This window comes from Triticum aestivum, chromosome 2B, assembly GCF_018294505.1.
Source record: "Triticum aestivum cultivar Chinese Spring chromosome 2B, IWGSC CS RefSeq v2.1, whole genome shotgun sequence".
Classification (NCBI taxonomy): Eukaryota; Viridiplantae; Streptophyta; class Magnoliopsida; order Poales; family Poaceae; genus Triticum; species Triticum aestivum.
Window position 1 is genome coordinate 777,012,608 of NC_057798.1, and position 27,093 is coordinate 777,039,700.

Below are 27,093 nucleotides of genomic sequence, written 5' to 3' on the forward strand. Positions count from 1 at the left end.
AGGTTTCTCTTCTTTTCAAAAGCTTCATTCACAACTAACTCAACAAGAACTCGTGAGATAGGTTAGTATAAACCAATGCAAAACCATATCATCCTCTACTGTAACAAATCACTAAAATTATTATTCAACATTGAATACTAAATGTCTCTGCATATTTAATACTCTTATCCTCAAATAGAATCATTAAACAAGCAAACATATGCAAACAATGCAAACATAACAGCAATCTGCCAAAACAGTACAGTTTGTAAAGAATGCAAGAGTATCCATACTTCCATGACTCCAAAAATTATGAACTAAAATTCCCACTGTAAAAAATTTATCATATCTTAATATTCAAAAAGATTCAACGTTATACCATTCTCTGACTTTTCTAGGGAATTTTTGCAACAGAGGTAAACTTTCTGTTTTCAAACAGCAACATGTATACAAGCAAAATCAGCATGGCAAAGGCTATCCTTGACTTTTTTATTGAAACTAAAGATGCAAAACATTGTTCTAACTAACAGAAAGCAAAAACTAACAAAATAAAATGACGCTCCAAGCAAAACACATATCATGTGGCGAATAAAAATATAGCTCCAAGTAAAGTTACCGAAGAACGAAGACGGAAGAGGGGATGCCTTCCGGGGCATCCCCAAGCTTAGGCTCTTTGTTGTCCTTGGATATTACCTTGGGGTGCCTTGGGCATCCCCAAGCTTAGGCTCTTGCCACTTCTTATTCTATAGTCCATCGAATCTTTACCCAAAACTTGAAAACTTCAACCACACAAAACTCAAAACAAAACTCGTAAGCTCCGTTAGTATAAGAAAATAAAACCACCACTTAGGTACTGTAATGAACTCATTCTAAATTCATATTGGTGTAATATGTACTGTATTCTAACTTCTCTATGGTTCTTACCACTTAATACTAGCCATAGATGCATCAAAATAAGCAAACAACACATAGAAAACAGAATCTGTCAAAAACAGAACAGTCTGTAGTAATCTGTATAAAACGTATACTTCTGGAACCCCAAAAATTATGAAATAAATTGATGGACCAGAGAAATTTTTCTATTAATCATCTTCAACAAGAATCAACCTAAAATCACTCTCCAGTAAAACATGGCAGCTAATCTCGTGAGCGCTAAAGTTTCTGTTTTCACAGCAAGATCACATAAACTTCACCCAAGTCTTCCCAAAGGTTCTACTTGGCACTTTATTGAAACAAAAGCTATAAAACATGATTAATAAAGTAGCATAATCATGTGGACACACAAAAACAGTAAGGATAAATATTGGGTTGTCTCCCAACAAGCGCTTTTCTTTAATGTCTTTCTAGCTAGGCATGATGATAGCAATGATGCTCACATAGAAGATAAGAATTGAAACAAAAAGAGAGCATCATGAAGCATGTGACTAGAACATTTAAGCCTAACCCACTTCATATGCATAAGGATTTCGTGAGCAAACAACTTATGGGAACAAAAATCAACTAGTATAGGATGGCACAACAAACCTAACTTCAAGAATTTCAACACATAGAGAGGAAACTTGACATTATTGCAATTCCTACAAGCATATGTTCCTCCCTCATAATAATTTTCAGTAGCACCATGAATGAATTCAACAATATAACCAGTACCTAAGTCATTCTTTGCATGATCTACAAGCATAGAAAATTTACTACTCTCCACATAAGCAAATTTCTTCTCATGAATAGTAGGAGTATCATAAGAGACTTGAACACTAAAAATTGTTTCCACATTAAAAGAGTAATGTTCAGAAAAAGGGTAATCATAATCATGAATTTTTTTTAATATAATCATCACTACTTTTTATAGCATAAGTTTCATCACAATAATCATCATAAGTAGCAACTTCGTTCTCATCATAATCGATTGAAACCTCTCCCAAGATAGTGGAATCACTAAATAAAGTTGACACTCTTCCAAATCCACTTTCATATTTATCACAATAAAATTCAACATCCTCCAAAATAGTGGGATCACTACTTCCTAAAGTTGACACTCTTCCAAACCCACTTTCATCAATATAATCATCATAGGTACAAGGCATGCTATCATCATAACAACTTTGCATATTAAAACTTGGGAGGCTAAAAATATCATCTTCATTAAACATAGCATACCCAAGCTTGGGACAAACATTAATTTCAGCAAATATATTCTCAAATATTTCATACTCATCAAACATAGCTTCCCCAAGCTTGGGCCTTTTCATATCATAAGCATAATCACTCTCATCGTTAAAAATATGGATAGCACCAATAGTAAAGCAATTATCATCATCACAATGAGTAGTAGGAGCAACATCATTTGGGAGGGATACCTTTCTACCTTTGTTGCTCCTTCTTTTCTTTTTCTTCTTCACATTATGTGTGGGTTCAACCTTCCTCTTTGAGCTCCTTATTGATGAGATTGGTTGAATAGAAAGCTCGTCCTCGTTACCTGACTCATCATAAGAAATAATAAGAGGATATTGGGAAGTCTCTTCCCTTTCATTAGTATTCTCATCAACTTCTATTTGCTTTCTTTTCTTTAGGTAATTGGCAATATATGGATTTTCAATGCAATTCACCGCACAAAACAAATAAATCTTCTCTAGATCAATATCAAGGAAATGCTCAAGATTAAATTCTGGAATAGGCTTAGTTAAACGTTTGAACTCTTCATAACCCAAAAGCAAACTAAGTTCATTATAATGTGCAAGGGAAATCAAATCATCACAATTTTTGGACATGATTCGGTCATGAAACAATTTGCATTGGAGATGTAAATGACCACATTCATAGCAAAGTTCACAAGTATGGCAAAGGAATTTTAAATTTTCAGCACTCACATCTAGCCTTTCTTGCAACCATTTAGTTTCTAAATGCTTATGCCTCTTGCAATAAATATCTTCTCTATTTGGTGTGTTCATGCAAACATGCACTCCACAAAAGTTGACATGCTCATAAGAGATATTTTCATCATGACTAGAGCAATCATCATTAATACTATGGATATTCAAGGAGTTTATACTAACAACATTGCAATCATGCTCATCATTCAAAGATTTAGTATCAAGCATTTTAATGCACTCTTCCTCTAGCACTTGAGCACAATTTTCCTTTCCATCAAACTCACGAAAGATATTAAAAAGACGAAGCATATGAGACAAACTTAACTCCATTTTTTTGTAATTTTCTTTTATAAACTAAACTAGTGATTAAACAAGAAATAAAAAGATTCGATTGCAAGATCTAAAGATATACCTTCAAGCACTCACCTCCCCGGCAACGGCGCCAGAAAAGAGCTTGATGTCTACTACACAACCTTCTTATTGTAGACGTTGTTGGGCCTGCAAGTGCACATGTTTGTAGGACAGTAGCAAATTTCCGTCAACTGGATGACCTAAGGTTTATCAATCCGTAGGAGGCGTAGGATGAAGATGGTCTCTCTCAAACAACCCTGCAACCAAATAACAAAGAGTCTCTTGTGTCCCCAACACACCCAATACAATGGTAAATTGTATAGGTGCACTAGTTCGGCGAAGAGATGAAGATACAAGTGCAAAATAGATGGTAGATAAAGGTATTTGTAATCTGAAATAATAAAAACAGCAAGGTAGCGAGCGATAAAAGTGAGTGTAAATGGTATTGCAATGATAGGAAACAAGGCCTAGGGTTCACACTTTCACTAGTGCAAGTTCTCTCAACAATAATAACATAGATAGATCATATAAAAAGCCCTCAACATGCAACAAAGAGTCACTCCAAAGCCACTAATAGCGGAGAACAAACGTAGAGATTATGGTAGGGTACAAAACCACCTCAAAGTTATTCTTTCGGATCGATCTATAAAAGAGTTCATACTAGAATAACACCTTAAGACACAAATCAACCGAAACCCTAATGTCACCTAGATACTCCATTGTCACCTCAAGTATCAGTGGGCATGATTATACAATATGCATCACACAATCTCAGATTCATCCAACCAACACAAAGTACTTCAAAGAGTGCCCCAAAGTTTCGACCGGAGAGTCAAGAACGTGTGCCAACCCCTATGCATAGGTTCATGGGTGGAACCCACAAGTTGGTCACCAAAACATACATCAAGAGGCACATGATATCCCATTGTCACCACAGATAAGCACGGCAAGACATACATCAAGTGTTCTCATAAAAGACTCAATCCGATAAGATAACTTCAAAGGGGAAACTCAATTCATCACAAGAGAGTAGAGGAGGAGAAACATCATAACATCCAACTACAGTAGCAAAGCTCAGGATACATCAAGATCGTGCCATAGAGGGAACACGAGAGAGAACACGAGGGAGAGAGAGATCAAACACATGGCTACTGGTACATACCCTCAGCCCCGAGGGTGAACTACTCCCTCCTCGTCATGGAGAGCGTCAGGATGATGAAGATGGCCACCGGTGAAGGATCCCCCCTCCGTCAGGGTGTCGGGAAGGGCTCCCGAGAGGTTTTTGGTGGCTACAGAGGCTTGCGGCGGCGGAACTCCCGATCTATCTTCTGTTCTGGAAGTTTTAGGGTACGTAGGTATATATGGGTGAAAGGAGTACGTCGGTGGACCTCCAGGGTGCTCACGAGGCAGGGGGGCGCGCCCTAGGGGGGTGGGCGCGCCCCCACCCTTGTGGGCAGCCCGGGACTCCCCTGACATGCACTCGAAGTCTATTAGGTTGCTTTCCTTCCAAAAATAACTTCTCCAGTTGATTTCGTTCCGTTTTGACTCCGTCTGATATTCCTTTTCCTCGAAACACTAATAGGCATAAAACAACAAATCTGGGTTGGGCCTCCGGTTTATAGGTTAGTCCCAAAAATAATATAAAAGTGGATAATAAAGCCCAATATTTCCCAAAACAGTACATAATATAGCATGGAGCAATCAAAAATTATAGATACATTGGAGACGTATCAATAACCCTCAGGAACAACATGCAATTCATATTTAGGGGGAGAACCTTCATCATCGCTATCATCAATAATTTGATCTTCAATAATTTCATTCTCTCTAACCCTAGCAAGTTGTTCATAAAGATATTCACCTAATGGCACAGTAGTATCAAGCATAGAAGTAGTTTCATCATAAGTATGATGCATAGCAGAAGTGGCATCATCAATAACATGCAATATCAGAACTCATAGCAGTAGCAGGTTTAGGTGTCGCAAGCTTACTGAAAACGGAAGGAGAATCTAGTGCAGAGCTAGATGGCAGTTCCTTACCTCCCCTCGTAGTTGAGGGAAAAATCTTAGTTCTTTCGTCTTTCAGGTTCCTCATAGTGACCAGCAGATATAAATCCCAAGTGACTCAAAGAATAGAGCTATGCTCCCCGGCAACGACGCAAGAAAATAGTCTTGATAACCCACAAGTATAGGGGATGGCAACAGTTTTCGAGGGTAGAGTATTCAATCCAAATTTATTGATTCGACACAGGGGGAGCCAAAGAATATTCTCAAGTATTAGCAGTTGAGTTGTAAATTCAACCACACCTGGATAAGTTATTATCTGCAGCAAAGTATTTAGTAGCAAAGTAGTATGATAGTAATGGTAACAGTGATAAAAGTAACGATGGCAGTTTTGTAGTGATTGTAACAGCAGCAACGGAAAAGTAAATAAGCAAAGCACAATATGTGGAAAGCCCGTAGGCATTAGATCAGTGATGGATAATTAAGTCGGATGCGGTTCATCAGGTAATAGTTATAACATAGGATGACACAGAACTAGCTCCAGTTCATCAATGTAATGTAGGCATGTATTCTGAATATAGTCATACATGCTTATGGAAAAGAACTTGCATGGCATCTTTTGTCCTACCCTCCCGTGGCAGCGGGGTCCTAATGGAAACTAAGGGATATTAAGGCCTCCTTTTAATATGGAACCAGACCAAAGCATTAACACATAGTGAATACATGAACTCCTCAAACTACGATCATCACCGAGAAGTATCCCGATTATTGTCACTTCGGGGTTGTCGGATCATAACACATACCAGGTGACTATAGACCTGCAAGATAGGATCAAGAACTCACATATATTCATGAAAATATAATAGGTTCAGATCTGAAATCATGGCACTCAGGACCAAGTGACAAGCATTAAGCATAGCAAAGTCATAGCAACATCAATCTCAGAACATACTGGATACTAGGGATCAAACCCTAACAAAACTAACTTGATTACATGGTAAATCTCATCCAACCCATCACCGTCCAGCAAGCCTACGATGGAATTACTCACGCACAGCGGTGAGCATCATGAAATTGGTGATGGAGGATGGTTGATGATGACGACAGCGACGAATCCCCCTCTCCAGAGCCCCGAACGGACTCCAGATCAGCCCTCCCGAGAGAGATTAGGGCTTGGCGGCAGCTCCGTGTCTTAAAACGCAATGAAACTTCCTCTCTGATTTTTTTCTCTGCGAAACGGAATATATAAAGTTGGAGTTGAGGTCGGTGGAGCTCCAGGGGGTCCATGAGACAGGGGGCGCGCCTAGGGGGAGGGGGCGTGCCCCCACCCTCGTGGACAGGGTGTGGGCCCCCTGGCCTTGATTCTTTCGCCAGTATTTTTTATATTTTCCAAAAGTTTTCTCCGTGGATTTTCAGGTCATTCTGAGAACTTTTGTTTTCTGCATAATAAACAACACCATGGCAGTTCTGCTGGAAATAGCATCAGTCCGTGTTAGTTTCATTCAAATCATGCAAGTTAGAGTCCAAAACAAGGGAAAATTGTTTGGAAAAGTAGATACGTTGGAGATGTATCAGTATACAGGCAGAGCATGTCCCTCGAGTGGAGAATGACATCGCCGACTACCAGTCGAAGCGCGCTGCCCTCAAGCTACCTGTGGAACCGGGTACTTTTGTGCTTCGGTTAACCCAAACATCCATTGAACCATCAAGAGAGCAAAAGAAGTGAAGGATGTCCGACCCCGGCAAGTACTTCCCCACCGAGCTCCCTGGAGCCGCCGGTGAAGATGTTGCCATGAACGCCGAGCGTTCCATGGGGCAACTGACTCCGGCGAGGCGCCAAGCCCTTTCCGTGGAGGCAACCGTTCTCACGGCGGAGGAAATGCCTTTGGTCCTTGCCGTCGAGCCACAGGCTCCAACATGGGCGCAGCACACCGTCCGACTCCTCCGAATAGGGGAGCTTCCTAAGGAGCAGGAAGAAGCAGAGGAAGTAGCCCGCCGGTCTGCTCTGTACTATTTCGTTGACAACATTCTGTACAGAAAAAGACCGAATGGAATGAAATTGAAGTGCATCTCCTGGGAGGAAGGACTGGAGCTGTTGGCAGAGATACACGGAGGCATATGTGGCTCCCACATAGGGTCTAGGGCCCTTGCCGGCAAGGCTTTCCGGCAAGGTTTCTTCTGGCCCACTTCCCTCCAGGATGCGACGGCACTAATAACCAAGTGTGAAGCATGCCAGTTCCATTCGAAGAAGCTTCACCAGCCCGCTCAAGCCTTGCAGACAATCCCCCTCTCCTAGCCATTCTCGGTCTGGGGGCTCGACATACTGGGCCCTTTTCCCCACACCGTCGGGGGCTTTGAGTACTTGTACGTCGCAATCAACAAGGTTACGAAGTGGCCAGAGGTGGAAGCAGTGAGGAAGGTGACCACACAGTCAGCCATCAAATTCATTAAGGGGCTAGTCTGCCGCTTTGGCGTGTTGAACAAAGTCATCACCGACAACGACACGCAGTTCACAAGCCACACCTTCATGCAGTATATTGAAGACCTCAGCAACAAGGTCTGTTTTTCTTCCATGGCACACCCATGGAGCAACGACCAAGCGTAGAGGGCAAATGCTGAAGTGTTGCATGGCCTGAGGACGAAGACTTTTGACAGGCTGCACAAGAGCGGAAGGCGCTGGATTGATGAGTTGCCGGTGGTTCTTTGGTCGATCAGAACGACGCCAAATCGAGCCACTGGCCAGACACCTTTTGCCCTGGTATACGGGGCGGAAGCAATTCTCCCCATGGAACTCATATACGGGTCACCTCGAGTGATCGCTTATGATGAGCTTGAGCAAGAGCGATTGCGGCAAGATGACGCGATGCTCCTCGAGGAAGATCGTCTTCAGGCGGCTGTGAGAGCAGCACGCTATCAGCAAGCCTTGCGCCGCTACCATAGCCGCAAGGTTCATGCCCGAAGCTTTGAGGCAGGTGGCCTTGTTCTTCGGCGCGTTCAGTCGGCCAAGAATTCCAACAAGTTGACGCCAAAGTGGAAAGGCCCTTATCGGGTAACACGAGTCACTAGGCCTGGCGCAGTCCGCCTGGAGACCGAAGATGTCGTTCCAGTGAGCAACTCCCAGAACATCGAGCATCTTTGCAAGTTTTACACATAAGGCGTGGCTGCCGGGCCCCCCGACAAGCCACCTTTTGTACAAGCCTTGCCGGCAAGTCACATAACCCTTTGTACAAAGCCAGGCGCAGACCCTGAGCATAAATAAATGAAGCGCTGGCGCCCTAAGTTAAAGCATGCATGCTAGGTTGAGTCTCTCCTTCGGTTAGGGTTGATAGTGCTTAGCGGCGACTAACCCCTGGAATAGAGGTCGAGTTTGCATCTCTTTGTTCCTGCCCATCCTCTTTGGTTCACAGGATACATAAATGTTTCCGCCAAGCTAAGTGGAAAGAAGAGGACAAGCCGGCGGTCCAACCCCGGCAAGCCAAGCTTGCCGAGGGCTGAAGACACAAAGGTCCACCCACGGCAAGCTAGGGTTGCTAGGGGCTGCAGATCCAGATAAGATTTCTTATCCCCTGTTATGCATTTCCGTATAAAGATTGAAACGTATGAAACCTTGTTTTATTCCGAGACTGTCGTGCTCCCTTCATTCCTACCACCCGAGAACTTCTTCCTGGTTCAGAATCTGGTTGTAGCCACGACGACAAGGAAGCAAGCGTAAGGCCCACCCCTACTTCACCCATGCCTCCGCCAAAGGCGTGAGTATGGTCAAACGGAGTAGGGGAGTGGCAATGCTTGCTGCCGGGTAATACATCTCCAACGTATCTACTTTTCCAAACACGTCTGCCCTTGTTTTGGACTCTAACTTGCATGATTTGAATGAAACTAACCCGGACTGACGTTGTTTTCAGCAGAACTGCCATGATGTTGTTTTATGTGTAGAAAACAAAAGTTCTCGGAATGTCCTGAAAATCCACGGAGGCAAGTTTTGGAAAATATAAAAAATACTGGCGAAAGAATCAAGACCAGGGGGCCCACACCCTGTCCACGAGGGTGGGGGCGTGCCTACCCCCTGGGCGTGCCCCCTGACTCATGGGCCCCCTGAGGCTCCGCCGACCTCAACTCCAACTCCATATATTCCGTCTCATGGAGAAAAAAAATCAAAGAGTAAGTTTCATCGTGTTTTACGATACAGAGCCGCCGCCAAGCCCTAATCTCTCTCGGGAGGGCTGATCTGGAGTCCGTTCGGGGCTCCAGAGAGGGGGATTCATCGCCGTCATCATCATCAACCATCCTCCATCACCAATTTCATGATGCTCACCGCCGTGCGTGAGTAATTTCATTGTAGGCTTGCTGGACGGTGATGGGTTGGATGAGATTTACCATGTAATCAAGTTAGTTTTGTTAGGGTTTTGTCCCTAGTATCCACTATGTTCTGAGACTGATGTTGCTATGACTTTGCTATGCTTAATGCTTGTCACTGGGGCCCGAGTGCCATGATTTCAGATCTGAACCTATTATGTTTTCATGAATATATGTGTGTTCTTGATCCTATCTTGCAAGTCTATAGTCACCTATTATGTGTTATGATCCGACAACCCCGAAGTGACAATAATCGGGATACTTCTCGGTGATGACCGTAGTTTGAGGAGTTCATGTATTCACTATGTGTTAATGCTTTGGTCTAGTTCTCTATTAAAAGGAGCCCTTAATATCCCTTAGTTTCCACTATGACCCCGCTGCCACAGGAGGGTAGGACAAAAGATGTCATGCAAGTTCTTTTCCATAAGCACATATGACTATATACGGAATACATGCCTACATTACATTGATGAATTGGAGCTAGTTCTGTGTCACCCTATGTTATAGCTATTACATGAGGAATCGCATCCGACATAATTATCCATCACTGATCCAATGCCTACGAGCTTTTCACATCTTGTGCTTCGCTTATTTACTTTTCCGTTGCTACTTTACAATTACTACAAAACTATTATCTTTACTTTTGCCACTGTAACCATTACTATCATACTACTTTTCTACTAAATACTTTGCGGCAGATACTAAGTTATCCAGGTGTGGTTGAATTGACAACTCAACTGCTAATACTCAATAATATTCTTTGGCTCCCCTTGTGTCGAATCAATAAATTTGGGTTGAATACTCTACCCTCGAAAGCTGTTGCGATCCCCTACACTTGTGGGTTATCACCGAGCAATGGTGTTTATTGAAAATAACAAGGATTTGTTCCTTGGTATAGGCTTTGCTTGCACACACAAGACCCGGCAAGCACCTTTTTTTCATTAATGTGTTCCATACAGTTACAATTCGTACGGAATGTAAACATGAACAGGGAGGTTACAAGTTTTAAATCTAACTAATGCTCGTAGGCTTACAAGCTAAAAAGATAAGGTGCGCGTAATCCCTTTCTTGTCCCTCTCCTCAGGAAATGGAACAAGAAGGCAAAAGGGCAGAAGGAGCGCCTAAGTGAGGTACAAGCAGCAGAAGGCACCAAGAGAACATATCGGCGGCCGCCTAGGAGAGGGTTGGTGGTGGTGGTGCCGGAGGAAGGGCTGGAAGATGAGGCAGCGGTCCGTCAATATGCTACGAAGGCATCGGTGCCATCGTACTCCGACTTGACGGACTGGCACCCGCCTTCTTCGCCTTCTCCGGCCTTCCCACGCCAGCCGCCCAAGGAGGAGACCCCGAGAAGTTCAAGGAGCCGGCTCCACCAGGAGAAGGAGCCCGGTGCAGATGCTGGTGCTGCCGACACCGCCCCAGAGCAGTGGGTCCGACACCTAGTCAGACCCGTCATCCTCTTGCCTGCTACCCTCGTCGTCGCTGCCGATGTCCTCCTCGTCGCTCTTGCCTGAGGACGAGTCTTCGTCATCCGAAGAGCTCTCCACGTAGCACTTCAGGCGAGTTCCGAAATCGGCGAAGACCTTGATGGAGAGGAGGCCATTCTCCATTAGCTTGAAGTAGAGAATGAGCCCCGCCGTCAGGCTATGGATGCGAGCGAAGGTCTTCCATCTGCTGTGAAGGTACATGACGTGAGGGGCTGAGAAATCAACATTGGCCCATGTGCCGCTGTTCCCGCAGCCCCGGATGTGCAGCATCAGCGCCTGCAGCGGGTCGAGCTCCATCTCCCCAGCGAATGGCGTCGGGAGACGAAGAAGACGGTGCGCTGGCTTGCGCAGCCTGATGAAGAACTCACAGGGGTTGCCCCCGACATGGCCCCCCATTGGGGGAAGGACCACTGGCAGAGGCGAGGCCGATGCGCCGCCCTGTCCTCCTCTTCCCTGAGCACCACGGCGGCCTCGGCCTCGCCCCCTTCCCCTTCCCCTCGCGGTTGGCTCCGCCGCCATGGGCTCTTGGGAAGGAGCGACGCGTTGTCGAGCAGAGAACCTCGCCGCCACTGTCGAAGAGTCAGCATGCCCTCTCACCATGACAGAATAGAGGAAGGAGCGAGGATGGGAAGAGGAGGATGGCGAAAGGCTGGGGGGTGCCGTCCCTCCCGCTCCCCTCCTTATAAAGGGGCGCGGTCAGGGCTCGGCCGCCCTTCTCAGCCAATCCAGCCCATTAAGGTGACAGCAGGCAAGGTTTTCGACTGCCCTCCCCGCCCAATTGAAGGCGCGTGGGTATCGACCCACACGCGCATGTCCTCCCATATTCTGCACAACTGTCACCTGCCTTGCACCATGCATGCGACGTACGTGGTGCAAGGGGCGGGCGCGTGGAGTGACGGTTCCCAGGCATTGAGAGTAAATGAGCAGTGGTTCCGCGGTCTCGAAGAGACGCGCAAGCCACCTCTTTACTATTCACCACAAGATGACGCAAGCATGCTTGGATCACCCCCGCGCGATCCCCACGTCACGCGCTCGTCACGGGTCGTGGAAAAGCGCAGGAGGCGGAAAAATCACCTTCAATAAAATCAATCCCGTCTGCCCGCGCACCGTTTTGGGCCTGGCCCAACAACGTGTTGCGCTTATGTGTGGCCCAGGCCCGGGGGCTCCTGTCGGTGTACTAAAGTAGGGGCACTCCTTTGTACCCCTTACTTGTGCACGGGCAGTCAGAGCCGTGCCCGCGGCCACACTTAAGCAGGGCAGAGACTGGAAGTCAAGGCCACAAGACGGTCAAAGCAATGCCAAGACAGGGACACAAAGAGCAAGAGGGCGAGGTAGACTCCCCCGGCAAGACCCTTGCCGGGGAAGCCTCCACAGCCACGGCAAGAACCTTGCCGGGACAACTTACCCGATGCTAGCGGAGCGCGCCACCCTAGAGCCCCAGTTTTTCCAACACCACCAACCACGTTGGTACCAAGGCTCGGGAGGCGCCTCCATGATGGCGTGCAGATCTTTGTGAAGACAAGAAACACTCCAAATCATAAGAGAATTAGAAGACGACAAACCTCGGTGAGATCCTTGCCGAGGAAATCCACAAGACCCCCTGGCAAGATCCTTGCCGGGGACGACCGCGAACGTCACGACAAGACCCTTGCCGGCGCCCCCTTGCTGAGGACATCCGCGGGGCCACAGCCAGGCCCACGCCCGCCAAGTTTCCACAGCCGCTCCTATGCAGCTGCCAGCCCACCAGCTAGGCAGGAGCCTGCGTGTCGACGTGAGGCTTCCAGGCCAACTCAGCACATGCCTACGTGGTGGCATGCAAATCTTCGTGAAGGCCCTACCACCGCGCCACCTCAGCAGCCTGCCAGCCTACATGCCGCTGACCGCCTCGCTGGCCCAGGCGCGTCTCAAGGCAGGGCGAAGCGGCGGTAAAGTGAGGGGGACACCTAAGAGGCGCATTAAATGTGTCTTGTCCCGTAATGGCAAGCGATATGTTTAGCCATAGTACCCCGATGCCACCTCCTGTGTGCCACTGTGGCGATCCCCTTGATTCGGACCCTGGGACAAGTTACACCCCTTGTAGCTAGCTCAAGAACTCCAAGAACACAGATATACACATCAAAGCAGGACTAGGGTATTACGCATCCTTGCGGCGAACCTGGATAAACGACCTGTGTGCTTGTGCTGACTGCTGATCCCACTCTTCTCACGACCCCGCGCCCCGCAACCGTATTAGGGATTCTTGTGATCCCATAGGTGTCGTTTTCCACTGACACCTATACTTGTGGGTTATCAAGACGTTTTTCTGGCGCCGTTGCCGGGGAGTCATAGCGTAGGGTGAATATCTCATGTGTGCTTGTTTGCTTTATCACTAAGTAATTTTTATATGATGTTCTTAGTTGCTCTATCTTTAGTTATGGATATGGAACATGAAATACCAAAAAAATTAGGTGTACTTGCTACTCATGGAGATGGGGAACCTCCTAAAACCCTCGATGCTGGTTATGTGAAAAATATTATGTACTACTTTGATAATCCTAAGAAAACCCCATTCAATTATGTTATGGGAGACACGTTGGATCAATGTGAATACTTTAGGGATTATCGCTTGACACAAAAAGGGAAACTATTATGGGATCAAATTCATATGTTTCATTGGTATGCTCGCGAACTATGCTTGAGATATGATTATACTTGTTGCTCTAGGATGAAGGCTCCACACCTTCCCTTTTCATGCAAATTCAATGAAATAAAACCTTAGCTTCTTATGCTAATGGTATATATGATTACTATGATGTGGAACAAATAGAAGAATTTGTTGCTTTTATGGGTGCTTATGAGATTGAATCTTTGTTTAAAGAGTGTGAAAATGTTGATGATGCTGTTTACAGACCTGAAAATTTTGCTATACTTAAATATTTCTATGATAATTATGAATTCAATTCCGATATTGATGCATTTATTGAGGAAGTCTCCTCTGTCCAAGAAGAGACTAATATTTTGCAGGAGTCTATGGAAGAAGGAATTGATGAAACTGTGAGCTCATTGGATGAAAAAGATGATGAGGAGAGCGAAGAACAAAAGGAGGAAGAGCGGATTGGCTACCTGTGCCCACCTTCTAATGAGAGTAACTCTTCAACTCATACATTGTTTAATTCCCCTTCGTTCTTACCGAAGGATGATTGCTATGATAATTGCTATGATCCCGTTGATTCTCTTGAAATATCCTTTTTTGATGATGCTTGCTATGCTTGTGGCCAAGATGCCAATATGAATTATGCTTATGGAGATGAACTTGATATAGTTCCTTATGTTAAACATGAAATTGTTGCTATTGCACCCACGCATGATAGTCCTATTATCGTTTTGAATTCTCCTAACTACACTATATCGGAGAAGTTTGTGCTTATTAAGGATTATATTGATGGGTTGCGTTTTACTACTACACATGATGATTTTGATAGATATAATATGCATGTGCTTGCTGCTCCTACTTGCAATTATTATGAGAGAGGAACTATATCTCCACCTCTCTATGTTTCCAATATGATAAAATTGCAAGAAACTGCTTATACTATGCATTGGCCTTTACTATCTGTGCATGAATTGTTCTTTTATGACATGCCGATGCATAGGAAGAGAGTTAGACTTCATCATTGCTCGATATATGTTAATTTGTGCTCACTACTAAATTACAAATCATTGTTAATTAAAATTGGCTTTGATATACCTTTGGATCCGGGTGGATCCATTACTTGAGCACTATATGCCTAGCTTAATGGCTTTAAAGAAAGCGCTGCCAGGGAGACAACCCGGAAGTTTTAGAGAGACAATTATTTCTGTTGAGTTCTTTTATATAGTTAAAAACAAAAAAATAAAGAGGGGAACCCAAAACTTTTCAAAAAGAAAAGCGAAAGTGAAAGAGACAAGCATTGTTGAAGTGGGGGAGCTCTTTGAACTTTGTTCATGCTCACGGAAACTTCGTGAATCTTAATTACAGAAACTTTTTATAAAAAATAATTATCGCCTTGTACAATTCCATTTTATTATAAAAATAATGTGCCAAGGTTTGCCTTTAGGATGTTTACAATGCTTGTTGTTTTGAACGGTGCATGACATAAACTTTGGCTGTAGTGCGCAATTTTACATTTTTTACTGGAACGTCAAAAGGTTCTGAAATTTTTTTGCACCGTCTTTCTATAAAAATTGTTTATTTTTCCTAATTTTGGTAGAATTTTTGGGGTACCAGAAGTATGGTGAATGTTCAGATTGCTACAGAGTGTTCTGTTTTTTACAGATTCTGTTTTTGATGCATAGTTTACTTGTTTTGATGAAACTCTCAATTCCTATCAGTGGATTAAGCCATGGAGAAGTTATATTACAGTAGACACAATGCAAAAAAATAATATGAATTGGTTTGCAACAGTACTTAGAGTAGTGATTTGCTTTATTATACTAATGGATCTTACCGAGTTTTCTGTTGAAGTTTTGTGTGGATGAAGTGTTTGATCGAGGAGGTCTCGATATGAGGAAAAGGAAGAGAAGAAAGAACTCAAACTTGGGGATGCCCAAGGCACCCCAAGTAAATATTCAAGGAGACTCAAGCGTCTAAGCTTGGGTATTCCCCGGAAGGCATCCCCTCTTTCTTCAACAAGTATCGGTATGTTTTAGGATTCATTTCGTTCATGCGATATGTGCAAATCTTGGAGCGCCTTTTGCATTTAGTTTTCACTTTTATTTTATGTGTTGGAGAATGTTGCAGAAAATAAAAAATTTCTACGCTTCACCAAGATCAATCTATGGAGTCATCTAGCAACGAGAGAGAGGAGTACATCTACATACCCTTGTAGATCGCGAGCGGAAGCGTTCAAGAGACCGGGGTTGAGGGAGTCATACTCGTCGTGATCCAAATCACCGGAGATCCTAGCGCCGGACGGACGGCACCTCCGCGTTCAACACATGTACGGTTGGGAATACGTCTCCTCCTTCTTGATCCAGCAAGGGGGAGGGAGAGGTTGATGGAGATCCAGCAGCACAATGGCGTGGTGGTAGAAGTAGCGGTGATCTCGGCAGGGCTTCGCCAAGCTCAGCGAGAGGGAGAGGTGGTGCGGAGGGAGAGGGAGGCACCAGGAGCAAGAGTGTGCAGCCCTCCCTCCCCCCTCTTTATATAGGGTCCCTGGGGGGGTGCCGCCCCCCTACAGATTGGATCTCAAGGGGGGGGCGAAGGGGTGGCTTGCCCCCCAAGCCAAGTGGGGCGCCCCCCACCACTAGGGTTTCCAACCCTAGGCGCAGGGGGAGGCCCAAGGGGGGCGCACCAGCCCACCAGGGGCTGGTTCCCTTCCCCACTTCAGACCATGGGGCCCTCCAGGATAGGTGGCCCCACCCGGTGGACCCCGGGACCCTTCCGGTGGTCCCGGTACAATACCAGTGACCCCCGAAACTTTCCCGATGGCCAAAACTGGACTTTCTATATACAATTCTTTACCTCTGGACCATTCCGGAACTCCTCATGACGTCCGAGATCTCATCCGGGACTCCGAACAACTTTCGGGTTACCGCATACTAATATCTCTACAACCCTAGCGTCACCGAACCTTAAGTGTGTGGATCCTATGGGTTCGGGAGACATGCAGACATGACTGAGATGACTCTCCGGTAAATAACCAAAAGCGGGATCTGGATACCCATGTTGGCTCCCACATGCTCCTCGATGATCTCATCAGATGAACCATGATGTCGAGGATTCAAGTAATCCTGTATACAATTCCCTTTGTCAATCGGTACGTTACTTGCCCGAGATTCGATCGTCAGTATCCCAATACCTCGTTCAATTTCGTTACCGGCAAGTCAATTTACACGTACCGTAATGCATGATCCCGTGACCAAACACTTGGTCACATTGAGCTCATTATGATGATGCATTACCGAGTGGGCCCAGAGATACCTCTCCGTCATACGGAGTGACAAATCCCAGTCTTGATCCGTGTCAACCCAACAGATACTTTCGGGGATACCTGTAGTATACCTTTATAGTCACCCAGTTACGTTATGACGTTTCGTACACCCAAAGAACTCCTACGGTATCCGGGATTTACACGATCTCATGGTCTAAGGAAATGATACTTGACATTGGAAAAGCTCTAGCAAACGAACTACACGATCTTGTGCTATGCTTAGGATTGGGTCTTGTCCATCACATCATTCTCCTAATGATGTGATCCCTTTATCAACGACATCCAACGTCCATAGTCAGGAAACCATGACTATCTTTTGATCAACGAGCTAGTCAACTAGAGGCTTACTAGGGACATGTTGTGCACTATTTATTCACACATGTATTACAATTTCCGGATAACACAATTATAGCATGAAAAATAGACAATTATCATGAACAAGGAAATATAATAATAATCATTTTATTATTGCCTCTAGGGCATATTTCCAACAGTCTCCCACTTGCACTAGAGTAAATAATCTAGTTACATTGTGATGAATCGAACACCCATAGAGTTCTGGCGTTGATCATGTTTTGCTCGCGGAAGAGGTTTAGTCAACGGATCTGCGACATTCAGATCCGTATGCACTTTGCAAATATCTATGTCTCCATCTTGAAATTTTTCATGAATGGAGTTGAAGCGACGCTTGATGTGCCTGGTCTTCTTGTGAAACCTGCGCTCCTTGGCAAGGGCAATAGCTCCAGTGTTGTCACAGAAGAAGGGGATTGGCCCCGATGCATTGGGTATGACTCCTAGGTCGGTAATGAACTCCGTCATCCAGATTGCTTCATGCGCTGCCTCCGAGGCTGCCATGTACTCTGCTTCACATGTAGATCCCGCCATGACGCTCTGCTTGCAACTGCACCAGCTTACTGCCCCTCCATTCAAAATATACATGTATCCGGTTTGTGACTTAGAGTCATCCAGATCTGTGTTGAAGCTAGCGTCGATGTAACCCTTTACGACGAGCCCTTCGTCACCTCCATAAACGAGAAACATATCCTTAGTCCTTTTCAGGTACTTCAAGATATTCTTGACCGCTGTCCAGTGTTCCATGCCGGGATTACTTTGGTACCTTCCTACCAAACTTACGGCAAGGTTTACATCAGGTCTGGTACACAGCATGGCATACATGATAGACCCTATGGCTGAGGCATAGGGGACGATACTCATCTTTTCTCTATCTTCTGTCGTGGTCGGACATTGAGCCGAGCTCAATTTCACAACTTGCAACACAGCCAAGAACCCCTTCTTGGACTGATCCATATTGAACTTCTTCAATATCTTATCAAGGTATGTGCTTTGTGAAAGACCTATGAGGCGTCTCGATCTATCTCTATAGATCTTGATGCCTAATATGTAAGCAGCTTCTCCAAGGTCCTTCATTGAAAAACACTTATTCAAGTAGGCCTTAATGTTGTCCAAAAGTTCTACATCATTTCCCATCAAAAGTATGTCATCCACATATAATATGAGAAATGCTACAGAGCTCCCACTCACTTTCCTATAAACGCAGGCTTCTCCATAAGTCTGCATAAACCCAAACACTTTGATCATCTCATCAAAGTGAATGTTCCAACTCCGAGATGCTTGCACCAGCCCATAAATGGATCGTTGGAGCTTGCATACCTTGTTAGCATTCTCAGGATCGACAAAACCTTCCGGCTGCATCATATACAGTTCTTCCTTAAGATAGCCGTTAAGGAATGCCGTTTTGACGTCCATTTGCCATATCTCATAATCATAGTATGCGGCAATTGCTAACATGATTCGGGAGGACTTCAGCTTCGCTACGGGAGAGAAAGTCTCATCGTAGTCAACCCCTTGAAATTGCCGATAACCCTTAGTGACAAGTCGAGCTTTATAGATGGTAACATTACCATCTGCGTCCGTCTTCTTCTTAAAGATCCATTTATTTTCTATCGCTCGCCGATCATCGGGCAAGTCTATCAAAGTCCATACTTTGTTTTCATACATGGATCCTATCTCGGATTGCATGGCTTCAAGCCATTTGTTGGAATTTGGGCCCGCCATCACTTCTTCATAGTTCGAAGGTTCACCGTTGTCTAACAACATGATTTCCAGGACAGGGTTGCCATACCACTCTGGTGTGGAACGTGTCCTTGTGGACCTACGAAGTTCAGTAGCAACTTGATCCAAAGTACCTTGATCATCATCATTAATTTCCTCTCCAGTCGGTGTAGGCACCACAGGAACATTTTCCTGAGCTGCACTACTTTTCGGTTCAAGAGGTAGTACTTCATCGAGTTCTACTTTCCTCCCACTTACTTCTTTCGAGAGAAACTCTTTCTCCAGAAAGGACCCATTCTTGGCAACAAAGATCTTGCCTTCGGATCTAAGGTAGAAGGTATACCCAATGGTTTCCTTAGGGTGTCCTATGAAGACGCATTTTTCCGACTTGGGTTCGAGCTTTTCAGGTTAAAGTTTCTTGACATAAGCATCGCATCCCCAAACTTTTAGAAACGACAGCTTAGGTTTCTTCCCAAACCATAATTCATACGGTGTCGTCTCAACGGATTTAGACGGTGCCCTATTTAAAGTGAATGTAGCTGTCTCTAGAGCGTATCCCCAAAATGATAGCGGTAAATCGGTGAGTGACATCATAGATCGCACCATATCCAATAGAGTGCGATTACGACGTTCGGACACACTGTTACGCTGAGGTGTTCCAGGCGGCGTGAGTTGTGAAACAATTCCACATTTCCTTAAGTGCGTACCAAATTCGTGACTTAAATATTCTCCTCCACGATTTGATTGTAAGAACTTTATTTTTCGGTCACGTTGATTCTCTACCTCATTCTGAAATTCCTTGAACTTTTCAAAAGTCTCAGACTTGTGTTTCATCAAGTAGACATACCCATATCTACTTAAGTCATCAGTGAGAGTGAGAACATAACGATAGCCACCGCGAGCCTCAACGCTCATTGGACCGCACACATCAGTATGTATAAGTTCCAATAAGTTGGTTGCTCGCTCCATTGTTTCGGAGAACGGAGTCTTGGTCATTTTACCCATGAGGCATGGTTCGCACGTGTCAAATGATTCGAAATCAAGAGACTCCAAAAGTCCATCTGTATGGAGCTTCTTCATGTGTTTGACGCCAATGTGACCAAGGCGCAGTGCCACATATATGTGGGATTATCATTATCAATCTTACATCTTTTGGTATTCACACTATGAATATGTGTAACATCACGTTTGAGATTCATTAAGAATAAACCATTGACCAGCGGGGCATGACCATAAAACATATCTCTCATATAAATAGAACAACCATTATTCTCGGATTTAAATGAGTAGCCATCTCGTATTAAACGAGATCCAGTTACAATGTTCATTCTCAGATCTGGCACTAAATAACAATTATTGAGGTTTAAAACTAATCCCGTAGGTAAATGTAGAGGTAGCGTGCCGACGGCGATCATATCGAGCTTGGAACCATTCCCGACGCGCATCATCACCTCGTCCTTCGCCAGTCTCCGCTTATTCCGTAACTCCTGCTTTGAGTTACAAATATGAGCAACTGCACCGGTATCAAATACCTAGGAGCTACTACGAGTACTGGTAAGGTACACATCAATTACATGTATATCACATATACCTTTAGTGTTGCCGGCCTTCTTGTCCGCTAATTATTTGGGGCAGTTCCACTTCCAGTGTCCCTTTCCCTTGCAATAAAAGCACTCAGTCTCAGGTTTGGGTCCATTCTTTGGCTTCTTCCCGGCAACTGGTTTACCGGGCGCGGCAACTCCCTTGTCGTCCTTCTTGAAGTTCTTCTTACCCTTGCCTTTCTTGAAACTAGTGGTTTTATTGACCATCAAAACTTGATGCTCCTTTTTGATTTCTACCTCCGCTGATTTCAGCATTGAAAATACTTCAGGAATAGTTTTCACCATCCCCTGCATATTGTAGTTCATCACAAAGCTCTTGTAGCTAGGTGGGAGCGACTGAAGGATTCTGTCAATGACCGCCTCGTCCGGGAGGTTAATGTCCAGCTGGGACAAGCGGTTGTGCAACCCAGACATTTTGAGTATGTGCTCACTCATAGAACTATTTTCCTCCATCTTACAACTATAGAACTTGTCGGAGACTTCATATCTCTCGACCTGGGCATGAGCTTGGAAAACCATTTTCAGCTCTTCGAACATCTCATATGCTCCGTGTTGCTCAAAACGCTTTTGGAGCCCCGGTTCTAAGTTGTAAAGCATGCCGCACTGAATGAGGGAGTAATCATCAGCATGTGACTGCCAAGCGTTCATAACGTCTTGGTTCTCTAGGATGGGTGCTTCACCTAGCGGTCCTTCTAGGACATATGCTTTCTTGGCAGCTATGAGGATGATCCTCAGGTTCCGGACCCAGTCCGAATAGTTGCTGCCATCATCTTTCAGCTTGGTTTTCTCTAGGAGCGCGTTGAAGTTGAGGTTGACATGAGCGTTGGCCATTTGACCTACAAGACATTTTTGCAAAGGTTTTTAGACTAAGTTCATGATAATTAAGTTTATCTAATCAAATTATTTAATGAACTCCCACTCAGATTAGACATCCCTCTAGTCATCTAAGTGATAGATGATCCGAGTCAACTAGGCTGTGTTGGATCATCACCTGACGGACTAGTCATCATCGCTGAACATCTTCATGTTGATCGTATCTTCCATATGACTCATGTTCGACCTTTCGGTATCTTGTGTTCCGAGGCCATGTCTGTACATGCTAGGCTCGTCAAGTTAACCTAAGTGTTTTGCATGTGTAAATCTGTCTTACACCCGTTGTATGTGGACGTTGGAATCTATCACACCCGATCATCACGTGGTGCTTCGAAACAACGAACTTTCGCAACGGTGCACAGTTAGGGGGAACACTTTCTTGAAATTATTATGAGGGATCATCTTATTTACTACCGTCGTTCTAAGCAAATAAGATGGAAAAACATGATAAACATCACATGCAATCAAATAGTGACATGATATGGCCAATATCATATAGCTCCTTTGATCTCCATCTTCGGGGCGCCATGATCATCTTCGTCACCGGCATGACACCATGATCTCCATCATCATGATCTCCATCATCGTGTCTCCATGAAGTTGCTCGCCAACTATTACTTCTACTACTATGGCTAACTGTTTAGCAATAAAGTAAAGTAATTACATGGCGTTTAATCATTGACACGCAGGTCATACAATTATTAAGACAACTCCTATGGCTCCTGCGGGTTGTCATACTCATCGACATGCAAGTCATGATTCCTATTACAAGAACATGATCTCATACATCACATATATATCATTCATCACAACTTTTGGCCATATCACATCACAAGGCATATGCTGCAAAAACAAGTTAGACGTCCTCTAATTGTTGTTGCATGTTTTTACGTGGCTGCAATAGGGTTCTAGCAAGAACATTTCTTACCAACGTGAAAGCCACAACGTGATATGACAACTTCTATTTACCCTTCATAAGGACCCTTTTCATCGAATCCGATCCGACTAAAGTGGGAGAAAAAGACACCCGCTAGCCACCTTATGCAACTAGTGCATGTCAGTCGGTGGAACCTGTCTCACGTAAGCGTACGTGTAAGGTCGGTCCGGGCCACTTCATCCCACGATGCCGTCGAAACAAGATAAGACTAGTAGTGGCAAGAAAATTGAAAACATCTACGCCCACAACAAATTTGTGTTCTACTCGTGCAAAGAAACTACGCATAGACCTAGCTCATGATGCCACTGTTGGGGAACGTTGCAGAAAATAAAAAAATTCTAGGCTTCACCAAGATAAATCTATGGAGTCATCTAGCAACGAGAGAGAGGAGTACATCTACATACCCTTGTAGATTGCGAGCGGAAGCGTTTAGGAGAACGGGGTTGAGGGAGTCGTACTCGTCGTGATCCAAATCACCGGAGATCCTAGCGCCGAACGGACGACACCTCCGCGTTCAACACACGTACGGTTGGGAAGACGTCTCCTCCTTCTTGATCTAGCAATGGGGAGGGAGAGGTTGATGGAGATCCAGCAGCACAATGGCGTGGTGGTGGAAGTAGCGGTGAACTCGGCAGGGCTTCACCAAGCTTAGCGAGAGGGAGAGGTGGTGCGGAGGGAGAGGGAGGATCCAGGAGCAGGGGCGCGTAGCCCTCCCTCCCCCCTCTTTATATAGGGGCCCTGGAGGGGCGCCGGCCCCCTAGAGATTGGATCTCAAGGGGGGCGGCGGCCAAGGGGTGGCTTGCCCCCCAAGCCAGGTGGGGCACCCCCCACCCCTAGGGTTTCCAACCCTAGGCGCAGGGGGAGGCCCAAGGGGGGCACACCAGCCCACCAGGGGCTGGTTCCCTTCCCCACTTCAGCCCATGGGGCCCTCCGGGATAGGTGGCCCCACCCAGTAGACCCCCGGGACCCTTCCGGTGGTCCCGGTACAATACCGGTGACCCCCAAAACTTTCCCGATGGCCGAAACTGGACTTCCTATATACAATTCTTTACCTCCGGACCATTCCGGAACTCCTCGTGATGTCCGGGATCTCATTCGGGACTCCGAACAACTGTCGGGTTACCGCATACTAATATCTCTACAACCCTAGCGTCACTGAACATTAAGTGTGTAGACCCTACGGGTTCGGGAGAGATGCAGACATGACCGAGACGACTCTCTGGTCAATAACCAACAGCGGGATCTGGATACCCATGTTGGCTCCCACATGCTCCTCGATGATCTCATCGGATGAACCACGATGTCGAGGATTCAAGTAATCCCGTATACAATTCGCTTTGTCAATCGCTACATTACTTGCCCGAGATTCGATCGTCGGTATCCCAATACCTCGTTCAATCTCGTTACCGTAAAGTCACTTTACTCGTACCGTAATGCATGATCCCGTGACCAAACACTTGGTCACATTGAGATCATTATGATGATGCATTACCGAGTGGGCCCAGAGATACCTCTCCGTCATATGGAGTGACAAATCCCAGTCTCGATCCGTGTCAACCCAACAGATACTTTCGGGGATACCTGTAGTATACCTTTATAGTCACCCAGTTACGTTGTGATGTTTGGTACACCCAAAGCACTCCTATTCGGGAGTTACACGATCTCATGGTCTAAGGAAATGATACTTGACATTGGAAAAGCTCTAGCAAACGAACTACACGATCTTGTGCTATGCTTAGGATTGGGTCTTGTCCATCACATCATTCTCCTAATGATGTGATCCCGTTATCAACGACATCCAATGACCATAGTCAGGAAACCATGACTATCTGTTGATCAACGAGCTAGTCAACTAGAGGCTTACTAGGGACATGTTGTGGTCTATTTATTCACACATGTATTACGATTTCCGGATAACACAATTATAGCATGAATAATAGACAATTATCATGAACAAGGAAATATAATAATAATCATTTTATTATTGCCTCTAGGGCATATTTCCAACATTATGCACCATGCTGGTATGAGATAGTACTTGGTTGATTTATAGAATGCTCATTGCACTTCACTTATATCTTTTGACTGTGGCTTTATAGAATGCTTCACGTGCTTCACTTATATCATTTGAAGTCTGGATTGCCTGCTTCTCTTCACATAGAAAACCGCCATTTGTAGAATGCTCTTTTGCTTCACTTATACTTGTTAGAGCGTGAGCATATCTTTTGTAGAAAGAATTAAACTCTCTTGCTTCACTTATATCCATTTAGAGAGATGACAGGAATTGGTCATTCACATGGTTAGTCATAAAATCCTACATAAAACTTGTAGATCACTGAATATGATAGGTCTGATTCCTTGCAATAGTTTTGCGATATAAAGGTGGTGATATTAGAGTCATGCTAGTGAGTAGTTGTGGATTAGCAGAAATACTTGTGTTGAGGTTTGTGATTCCCGAAGCATGCACGTATGGTGAACCATTATGTGATGAAGTCAGAGCATGATTTATTTATTGATTGTCTTCCTTATGAGTGGCGGTCGGGGACAAGCGATGGACTTTTCCTACCAATCTATCCCCCTAGGAGCATGCACGTAGTACTTTGTTTCGATGACTAATAGATTTTTGCAATAAGTATGTGAGTTCTTTATGACTAATGTTGAGTCCATGGATTATACGCACTCTCACCCTTCCATCATTGCTAGCCTCTTCGGTACCGTGCATTGCCCTTTCTCACCTCGAGAGTTGGTGCAAAATTCGCCGGTGCATACAAACCCCGTGATATATACGCTCTATCACACATAAGCATCCTTGTATCTTCCTCAAAACAGCCACCATACCTACCTATCATGGCATTTCCATAGCCATTCCGAGATATATTGCCATGCAACTTCCATCATCATCATATACATGACTTGAGCATTCATTGTCATATTGCTTTGCATGATCGTAAGTTAGGTAGCATGATGTTTTCATGGCTTGTCCGTTTTTTGATGTTATTGCTATGCTAGATCATTGCACATCCCGGTACACCGCCGGAGGCATTCATATAGAGTCATATCTTTGTTCTAGTATCGAGTTGTAATATTGAGTTCTAAGTAAATAAAAGTGTGATGATCATCATTATTAGAGCATTGCTCCAGTGAGGAAAGGATGATGGAGGCTATGATTCCCCCACAAGTCGGGATGAGACTCCGGACTTAGTGAAAAAAAGAAAGGCCAAAGAAGCCAAATAAAAAGGGGGGCCAAAGAAGCCCACAAAAAATAAAAAAAATAAAAAAATGAGAGAAAAAGAGAGAAGGGGCAATGTTACTATCCTTTGACCACACTTGTGCTTCAAAGTAGCACCATGTTCGTCATATAGAGAGTCTCTTGACTTATCACTTTTATATACTAGTGGGAATTTTCATTATAGAACTTGGCTTGTATATTCCGATGATGGACTTCCTCAAATGCCCGAGGTCTTCATGAGTAAGCAAGTTGGATGCACACCCACTTATGTCGGTGTACTAGAGTAGGGGTACCCTATTACCCCGAACTCGTGCACGGACAGTTGCAGCGCCCCGCGGCAAGGCTTGCCGGGTGACCGCCAGGACCTTCCGTGGTTCCCTTGAAGACCATTCAAGAACAAAGTAATCAAACCAAGGCCCCGGCAAGAGGAGCTTGCCGGGAAGGCCAACTAGGGCGCCGGCAAGAGGAGTTTGCCGGGAAGGCCAACCAAGGCCCCGGCAAGAGGAGCTTGCCGGGAAGAGACAAGACCCCGACAAGAGGAGCTTGCCGGGAAGGCCATTCAAGGCAAGCCAAGAAAGCTTGCCGCGACGCGCCCTGCGTCCCGGCAAGATCCGGCGAGCGACAAGCTTTCGGACGCGACAAGACGACGGCCGCGGCAAGGAGCTCGCCGCGGGAAACCCCCACTTCATGCCCGCGCTCCAGCACACCTGCTAACGTGTCGCTCTGGGACTCTCCCAAGCACACGTGGCAGGAGGCCGTGCAGCTAGGGGTACGTGGTGGCAAGCAGAGATGAAGAGAAGCCCATCGTGGCGAACGGTGGCGCTCCTAACAGTCACCTTTTGCACTATTTAGGAGACTCAGACAGGCATTTAATGCCCTTGTCCCCTGCCGTCAGAGTTAGATAGGGCGCACTGTATCCACAGTAGGCGGTAGCTGCACCTACCGCATCCTTTTCCATTTTTACCCTTCTTGTCTACGTTGCCCCCTGTCGGTGACCCCTTGAGAGTATAAAAGGAGGCCCAAGCGCAACGTAGAAAGGGTCCCGGAGGTTCGGCCAGTTCGGCTCATTCAACACCAGGAACGCTCTCACGCTCAGTCTGGCAGCGTCCATCGCTCCTGAGCAAGAATCCAATATACACAAACAAGCAGCAGTAGGGTTTTACGCATCCGTGCGGCCCGAAGCTGGGTAAAATCGCCCGCGTGCACTGCCTCGATCCGCTCTTTGTGCGCTCTCCGCCCCCCACCGAACCGAAAGGGGCCCTGTCCCCATAGGTGTTGGTGGAATCAGCATCGCCCCCGACATCTCTGGCGCGCCAGGTAGGGGGCGTCGAGATCGTGCGAACCCGGTCCGGCATGCACGCAAGCTAAATCTTCATCGTCTTCATAGAC